Raw genomic sequence first — 8,011 nt, 5'->3', positions numbered from 1 at the left:
CCCTGGGTATCTGAATAGGTTCTACAAGTGGCTGCTCTAAGGACATACTCAATAGTAAGTGCACTAAGCTGGATTGCGAGCGGGGTCATTTACTCATTGAGGGAATATTTGAAGGGGGGACCGCCCTTTTTAGATCCCCTTCTTCTAGCTCCCACATATCCTCTGAACTCAGAGGCTCTAAAGTGCAATTCAAATCTCCTGCAACTATGGTTCTCGCGTAGGGCGAGCAGCTGGATAGAGAATGTTCTAAGGTTGTGACAATAGGTGATTTTTGGCCTCCCTTAGTGCCTCTAATATAAACACATACACACATATATATATGTATATATATATACTAGCAGCCCATCCCGACCTTGTCCAGGAGCAATCAGGCTTCAGGGCCCCAGCCCGTCCCGGCCCCCGCCCACCACAACATTGTCCATGGGTCCCCCGGAGTAGCAGCCCGTCCCGACCTTGGCTTCAGGGCCCCCGCCCGCCCCAACATTCACCACACCTCCCCGCGCTCCTGAGTTCACCGGTCCGCCGCTCCTCCCCGCCTGTCCGCCGCTCCTCTCCGCTCCTCCCAGCCTGTCCGCCGCTCCTCACCGCTCCTCCCTGCCTGTCCGCCGCTCCTCCCCGGGCTCATGTCCGCCGCTCCTCCTCACGCTCCTGGACGCCGCTCCTCCCCGCGCTCCTGATGTCAGCACGCACATCGCGGCGGGCGCTACTTCCATGGGATTACTTTTTTTTTCTCGTAAATTTTTTAAATAACGTATATATTTTTAATTTATATAGCCTATGTCCATCTGCACACCCTGACAATTAAAACGATTTATCGGGTGTGTGGATTGGCGCTGTGGTTCCCGAGTTTACCAGCCTCAAAGGTTCAAAGTTCTTCCTTTATAATAGTAGTATAGATATATACACAAAGTATATATATATATATATATATATATATATATATATATATATATATATATATATATATATTCACTGAAAAAACCATAGGTTTCACACCAGTTATAGTTAGGAATTAGCATTTAAAAAAACTATTAAATTCACTGAAAAAACCATAGGTTTCACACCAGTTATAGTTAGCTGGAAATTTTACTGACATAATACCATTGAAATTCCCACGTTATAGTTAGTTGGACTCACTATAACTTGCGCGCCTGCAATGCACTGCTGATGACGTCACATATTACATCACTCATGACATGGTCAGTGACATCACTCATGACATCACTGATGACACCATCCAGGGAATGTGTGTCTTTCTGAAAAATAAATATGTTTTATATATGTATATGTAAAAGTCAATGGAAGAATAAATGTTTAAATAAGTGTCTAAATGGATGTTTTTTAAAAAACAATTGATTGGTTAACTGGCTTATTAAGTGTATCTTAGTGAATACATATATTAGTGAGAAATGTTTAAATATTTAAATATATGTATTAGTGTGTCACTTTGTGTATAAGTGGCTGCATGGTTTGGTAAGTAGCTACATGTGTGTGTATATGGGTTATTAGATGTTGTTTTTAGTATCAGTATGAGTGTCTGTATGGTTTGGTGGAGGTATGACTTAGCACATAGAAGCATCAATGACTGACTCTCTGTATGTGTTTTGAACACAACATATGTGCAGGACTGTATGGGTGGATCAGTGTGTATTTGTGTGTGTTAGTGAGTGAATGACTGTCTCACTAGTGTCTTTATCAGTAACGACATGTTTTAATCTAGTATATGTGAGTATTGATGTATATAAGTGAGTATATGTGAGAGTGAGAGATTGTAAGAGTTCCTGTTTAAATAAGTATGTGTTTCTATAAGTGATTGTTTAAGAGAGTAAGTATGTGTAAGTTTCCTTAGAAGTAAGGTGGTAGTGTGTGTATAGTTGTATATGCTAATAAATGGATGTTCAATAGTTTATTTGCATGTGTGAGTATGTGTGTGAGTAACTTTTGGAAGACTGTCGGTGTGTAACAGGATGTATATGTGTATCACTACATATGATGAGTGAGTATATGTATGAGTAACTATATAGAACTGTTGCTGAATGAGTGGATGTGTATACAGATGGTGGTATTACTGAATTGGTTGTTGTAACTGGTATGGGTATCTCCATTTTTTTGAAAATGTTAGTTTCTATTTTTGAATATGTGTTTCAAGGGTTACATTACACTGAAAGGAGGTCTGTCACTCTGTCACAAGGATGGTGTCATCAGTGATGTCATGAGTGATGTCACTGACCATGTCATGAGTGATGTAATATGTGACGTCATCAGCAGTGCATTGCAGGCGCGCAAGTTATAGTGAGTCCAACTAACTATAACGTGGGAATTTCAATGGTTTTATGTCAGTAAAATTTTCAGCTAACTATAACTGGTGTGAAACCTATGGTTTTTTCAGTGAATTTAATAGTTTTTTTAAATGCTAATTCCTATCTATAACTGGTTTGAAACCTATGGTTTTTTCAGTGAATTTCATAGGTTTTTTAAATGCTAATTCCTAACTATAACTGGTGTGAAACCTATGGTTTTTTCAGTGAATTTCATAGGCTTTTTAAATGCTAATTCCTAACTATATATAGGGCCTCTAACCTATGTTTTTTTCAGTGAATTTCAAAGGTTTTTTAATAGCAAATTTCTATAGCTATGAAATGTAATATTTTTTGTAATAAATCCTATATTGTATATTTATGTAATACTATTTTATTTATGTATATTGTTCATGTTTTTTTTTGTTTTAAATTTTTTTTTGCCCTGGACGCTCCCGGTGCGCGTACCGGTGAGCGCAGTCCTCTGGCACGCCCCGGTGTGCGTACCGGGGAGCGTCCTGTTAGTGCTATTGCCGTGTACGAAAACATCATTGTGACCTATCGCTTAGCCGTGTGATACGCACGGCATAAACGCACCCGGAAGCACCCACGCGCATACGAACGCGCTACGTAAGCGCCCCGGGGCGTGCCCCGGGTCGCATAGCGTAAGCGCGTCTGGTCATGTGACCTGAAAATAACACTTTTCATTGGTTCAGAACAGTTTTGGTTTCCAAATGATGAAAGCCCGAGTCATGTGACCTGAAAATAACACTTTTCATTGGTTCAGGACAGTTTTGTTTTCCAAATGATGAAAGCCCCCACCTATTTTCCTCATTCTCACTTTGTACTTTGAGTGAAGAAGACCTGTTGAAAGACCTATCTGTACCTATTTGTCTGAAAAATGGCTACAGTAGCAGCAGCAGCAGGAGCATCTCAGCCACCACCATCACCACCACCACCACCACTAAAACACCACAGTGGTGGAGATGAAGAGGAGGAGGAGGAGGAGAGGAGGACGTTCCTGCATGAAGGTACTCCCACCTATAAGCCAAAGGAGAACATAGTCTGGGAGTTTTTTTCAATCCCAAAGGACCTCAAGAAAGTAAATGCGCCAAAGGTTACTTGTCTAATCTGTGGCACTGTACTTTCAAGGGGGAACCCTAACAAAAAGTACTCTTTTGGCAACAACACCATGATTCGCACATGCAACGTCGGCACCCTAACAACTATGCTAGGGCAGAGGTCCGAGAAATGGCCAGGAACCCTCCCCAATCTTCTCCCAGCACCTCCCAAAGTAAGCAACCCACTCCATCGGATCCAGAGGCAAGGGAGATGCTCCCAAACATACAACCCCAGTTTGGACAATACAAAATCGTATGTATATTTTGTGGGAAAACAATTACGTATGGTGAGCAAAGCATTAAGGTCATCAACCGTGCTGGTGACAACCACGTGTGCCCCAAAAAACCTTAATTTTTTCCTGGTTTTTTTTGCTCCACTTGAGCCGTTTACAATTCCCTGTTTTTTGTTTGTCCCCATAAAAATAACAAAAAAATATATAAAATTGTTCATAAAAGCCAAAAAAAGTACAAAATGTTCCGAAAAACAATAAAAAAATATAAAACAACAAAAAGAATTAAAAAAACAGTTATTTTTAGAACTACCTCCAATATATAAAAAAATACTTTTTAAAAAAAATCTGTCATTTTTTTTCCCCATGGTACGCTCCCCGGTGCGAGCAAATCGGAATTTTTTTTTTTTTTTTTTTTGCCCGGCGGGGCCCTTTTATAGCCCCCACATCAAACCTAGGGGGTCAGGGGGGGGCTACCCTGCCCCCTTTTGGTCATTTCCCCCTTTGTTTTTGCCACCTCTTGTGTCTCGATCCTACCGAGACACAAGATGGCGGCCGCTCCGGACTGTTTGGAATGTTGACAGACACCCGAGAGCCAATCAGCTTTCCGCTCGCTTACTCGCGTAGAGCGCTGGAGCGCGCCCCGGTGCGCGTACCGGGGGGCGCTTATAGATATATATTTTTTTTTAACCTAAATTACTCAAAAACCACTGGACCACATATCTTGAGACATAGCAAAGGCACATCGGGCTACCAGTCCCTACAATTTTGCCAAGTTTGGTGGAAATCCATACAGCCGTTCGGGCTAAAAGTGAGTCCAACCGCCCTATGGAAATTAACATGGGGAAAACACGTTTTGGGGCCCCCCTTTTATCTCGGCCCCTGCTTGACGAATCCCCCCCAAACTTTTAGGGAAGGAGCGGAGCGCCGCGAGGCAAATTTGAGGAAAATTTCAGGCAGATTCCTCAACGGGCGCCAAAGTTATTCCCAATAGAATGTTGTGAAATCCCTATACAAAATAATCCTAACTATAACTACCTACTGGCAACCGCCAGTAGGTAATTATATATATATATATATATATATATATATATAAATAAATCGATAGTTTGTACAACTACATTTTTGACATCGATATTTTTTCAGATATTTTTGTGCTTACCTGTTAGTCGATATTTTTGCATTCTATTTTTTTACGTCAATATTTTTTTCATCTTTATTTTTGTATTCAATATTCTGTCAATGAATCCCTTAATACACAGGGTGGTGACAGTGTCAGCACCTCCACCATTGACCACCGCTGTCCCCACTGCCGCCACCACCACTGAAGCTCCGATGTTGGCGGAGGTAGCGGTCAGGAGGTAGTCTTGAGGCATTCTGAATGTGGTCTCCCCGCCACAAAGCAATGGCGGTTCCTGGACCACCAGGGTCATAATCAGACTTTTAGGGGCCTATTACGATGCTGGACAGACCCAACTCTGTCTGGCATTGTTCTAGAACTGAAACAAAACGACCTCTAGTCGTCAGTTCCAGCCCAGGAATTGGGATGCGATCGAACCTTGTTCGGTCTAAATCCTATACTTTGCTATGAGAGCATGAATTCGGAATGGAATGCATGCTCTCATAGCAAAATGCTGAGGTGCAGTTCATCCCTGCACCTTCAGACACTTCAAGGTGCCTGCCACCGGGTGCAGGGATCAACAGGGGTGCACCATAGGGGGTCCCCTAGGTGGCCATTTGTCAGCCTTGCACCCATGGGGGCCCTGCTGGGGGCCCCCAAAGATGTTTCTCACTGCCTTTTTCTGCCAAAAAGGCCGGCACAAAAAGGCTGTGGGAAAGTACCATCATAATCCCTCGGCCGGAAAGAGCCAGCCTAGGGTTTACTGTGTGCCTTCTGAATGGCGGACTGGCTCACTGAGCCTGTCGTAAGCCATTTAGAAGACTGATTCCGATTCCCTTCCGACCGAGCCCATCGAAATGGCTAGGTTGGAAGGGAATCCAAATCAGTGAATACAATGACGGCAGGAGGGCTCCGACCGACGGTTGGAGCCCTTCCTGCCCGCATTGTAATCGGGCCCTAAGTGTTTAAAATTAAATTACAAGATATAAACAATTATTCAGAGTTCTGACTAAAGATGACCTACTCAAAAAATGAATCTGGGGAGGGAGAGAAGCTTGAAGGGTTTCACACATGTTCCTAATGCAATTCTAGAAAATCAAAGACAGTGCAACCGCCCCATTCTAGACTCCAGAGTCTCATAAAGAAAATTATTGGAGACCCTTACCCACTAGTTTCTATCAGTGTTGTATATGATATCCACTCATGTACTAGTAGCAGATTGTATCATCATCGGGTTTCCTAACTTGGCATTGGGTAGTCCAGGTAAGTAATGCCTCCAGCAGGAGGGAGAGTTTGTGGGTATAGAAATATGGTGGGATCTACAAGTGTAGTTAGAATGACCTCTTCTCCCAAAAGAATGCGGTTTTAATAAGACAAGGATGGAGGTAAGATTTAAAAAATAAGAGGATGTATTCAGGATAGGTTAGCATTCCTTCACATCTCACAACGGGGGTCTGCATGTTTCTGCCATCTTATGCCTAGGCAGGTCAGTGGGCTTTTTTCAGGACCTATGGTTATTAGATCCCAGTGTTCACAGTAATGTCACTCCCTTCTGTAACGCTATAAATCTATTGGTAAGTACATTTACTTACTCATTCTAAGGAATTAGTATGCCATTCCCTGGGGAGATAAAAGAAAACAATTTTGAAAAACAAAGTACACATATGATCAACATGAGTAATTGTTGTGGTGTAGTCCTGATGTGAAGTACATATTTTGTGTACCCAAAAATAACGAATTAAAAAAGAAGGGAAACAATTTTCACCTTCCTTTATGTGCACATAACCATTTAAATGTGCATACACAGCAACCGTATAGTGAGAGAGGTCAGAGTCATGTGTGTGGTCATTATGGCCTGGTGCTACCTATACCCCCTCCTATCTTGTAAAGACCCAGACATTATCAATAAGAGTTTTCTTTGGGAATGGGGGTCGTAGATAACCTCCCGGCCGTATTTATTAACATAATTAAAACAAACTTAATATTTACAATATTTACAATATTTACAAAATACGCAGAAAATATATAATGACATTGATTACATTGATAAGTACAGATGTCAGATGGCTATCCATAAATTAACACTAATACAAGTCCTTCCTATCCTAATCTAAACATATCATCATCAATAATCATAATAGCAGTTACTGTTCTGTGTAATCCCTATTTCAGCCTACGGCAAGGTCAATAACTGGTGTCAGATCCTTATCAAATTAAGTCCCCCCTCCCACCGGAGTGCGCATACGCAGAGGGCCTCTTCACCGTGATGGTACTTCCCCCCCCCCCCAGGTTACCCCAGTATGGTCTGTATACTATCTCCATAAGGGGCCCTTGCAGTCCTGCGCCCTTTACTGGTGCCATTGTGCACGTGCGGGGTGGCCAACCAGCCTAGGTAAAGCGTAACTCCCCACTCCCCCCACCCATCCAGCCACCGGCTGTAACTGCCCCTGGAGTTCTAGGAGAGACCACTTGTCCCTCCCCCTTGGGCGACCCCATTCAAGAATGGCGCCACCCTCTAAGGACCTTAAATGTACTGCTCACCAATCGTGACCTTACCGCCTGACCAAGGAATAGTACTAAATACGACGATAGATGACCTGTAGAAGGAAAACATTTCACCTGGACATAAAAGAAGAAAACAGAACAAAGCATATACCACAAACATTTTTGCTTTAGGGGACGGTAGGTGGGGAAAAAGAATTACAGCCTCCTAGCGAGGCTGGTTTGTAAGCTGAGGCGCGGGGAGCAAAGAGGACGATTCCTCTGCTCCCCAGCTTTTTATGGGGTTCTATGGCCAGGCTGATTGTAACCGGCCTGGTGTTGTCTACATGTGTGACCCGGAAGTTATTCGAATCACTTCCAGGTCACGCCCTGGACCCGTGACCAATTGTGGTTGAGGCGCGCCTGTAGCGTCACAACTGAGCGGGACAAGCCCACCTATAGGGTCGTCAGGGGCCGGCACGACTGCCATACTTTTGGCGTGTCTGATGCCGGCCCTGCCATTTTCTCTATGGCCTGGTACTACCTATACCCCCTCCTCCCTTGTCAAGACCCAGATAATATCAATAACAGGAGTTTTCTTTCGAAAAGGGGGTCGTAGATAACCCCCCGGACGTATTTATTAATACAATTAAAACAAACTTAATATTTACAATATTTACAAAATACGCAGAAAACATATAATGGCATTGATTACATTGATAAGTACAGATGTCAGATGGCTATCCTTAACATAACTCTAAT

Source organism: Lissotriton vulgaris, chromosome 3_1 (assembly GCF_964263255.1).
Source record: "Lissotriton vulgaris chromosome 3_1, aLisVul1.2, whole genome shotgun sequence".
Taxonomy (NCBI): domain Eukaryota; kingdom Metazoa; phylum Chordata; class Amphibia; order Caudata; family Salamandridae; genus Lissotriton; species Lissotriton vulgaris.
The sequence above is the reverse complement of the archived record's forward strand: the minus strand, read 5'-3'. Positions refer to the sequence as shown.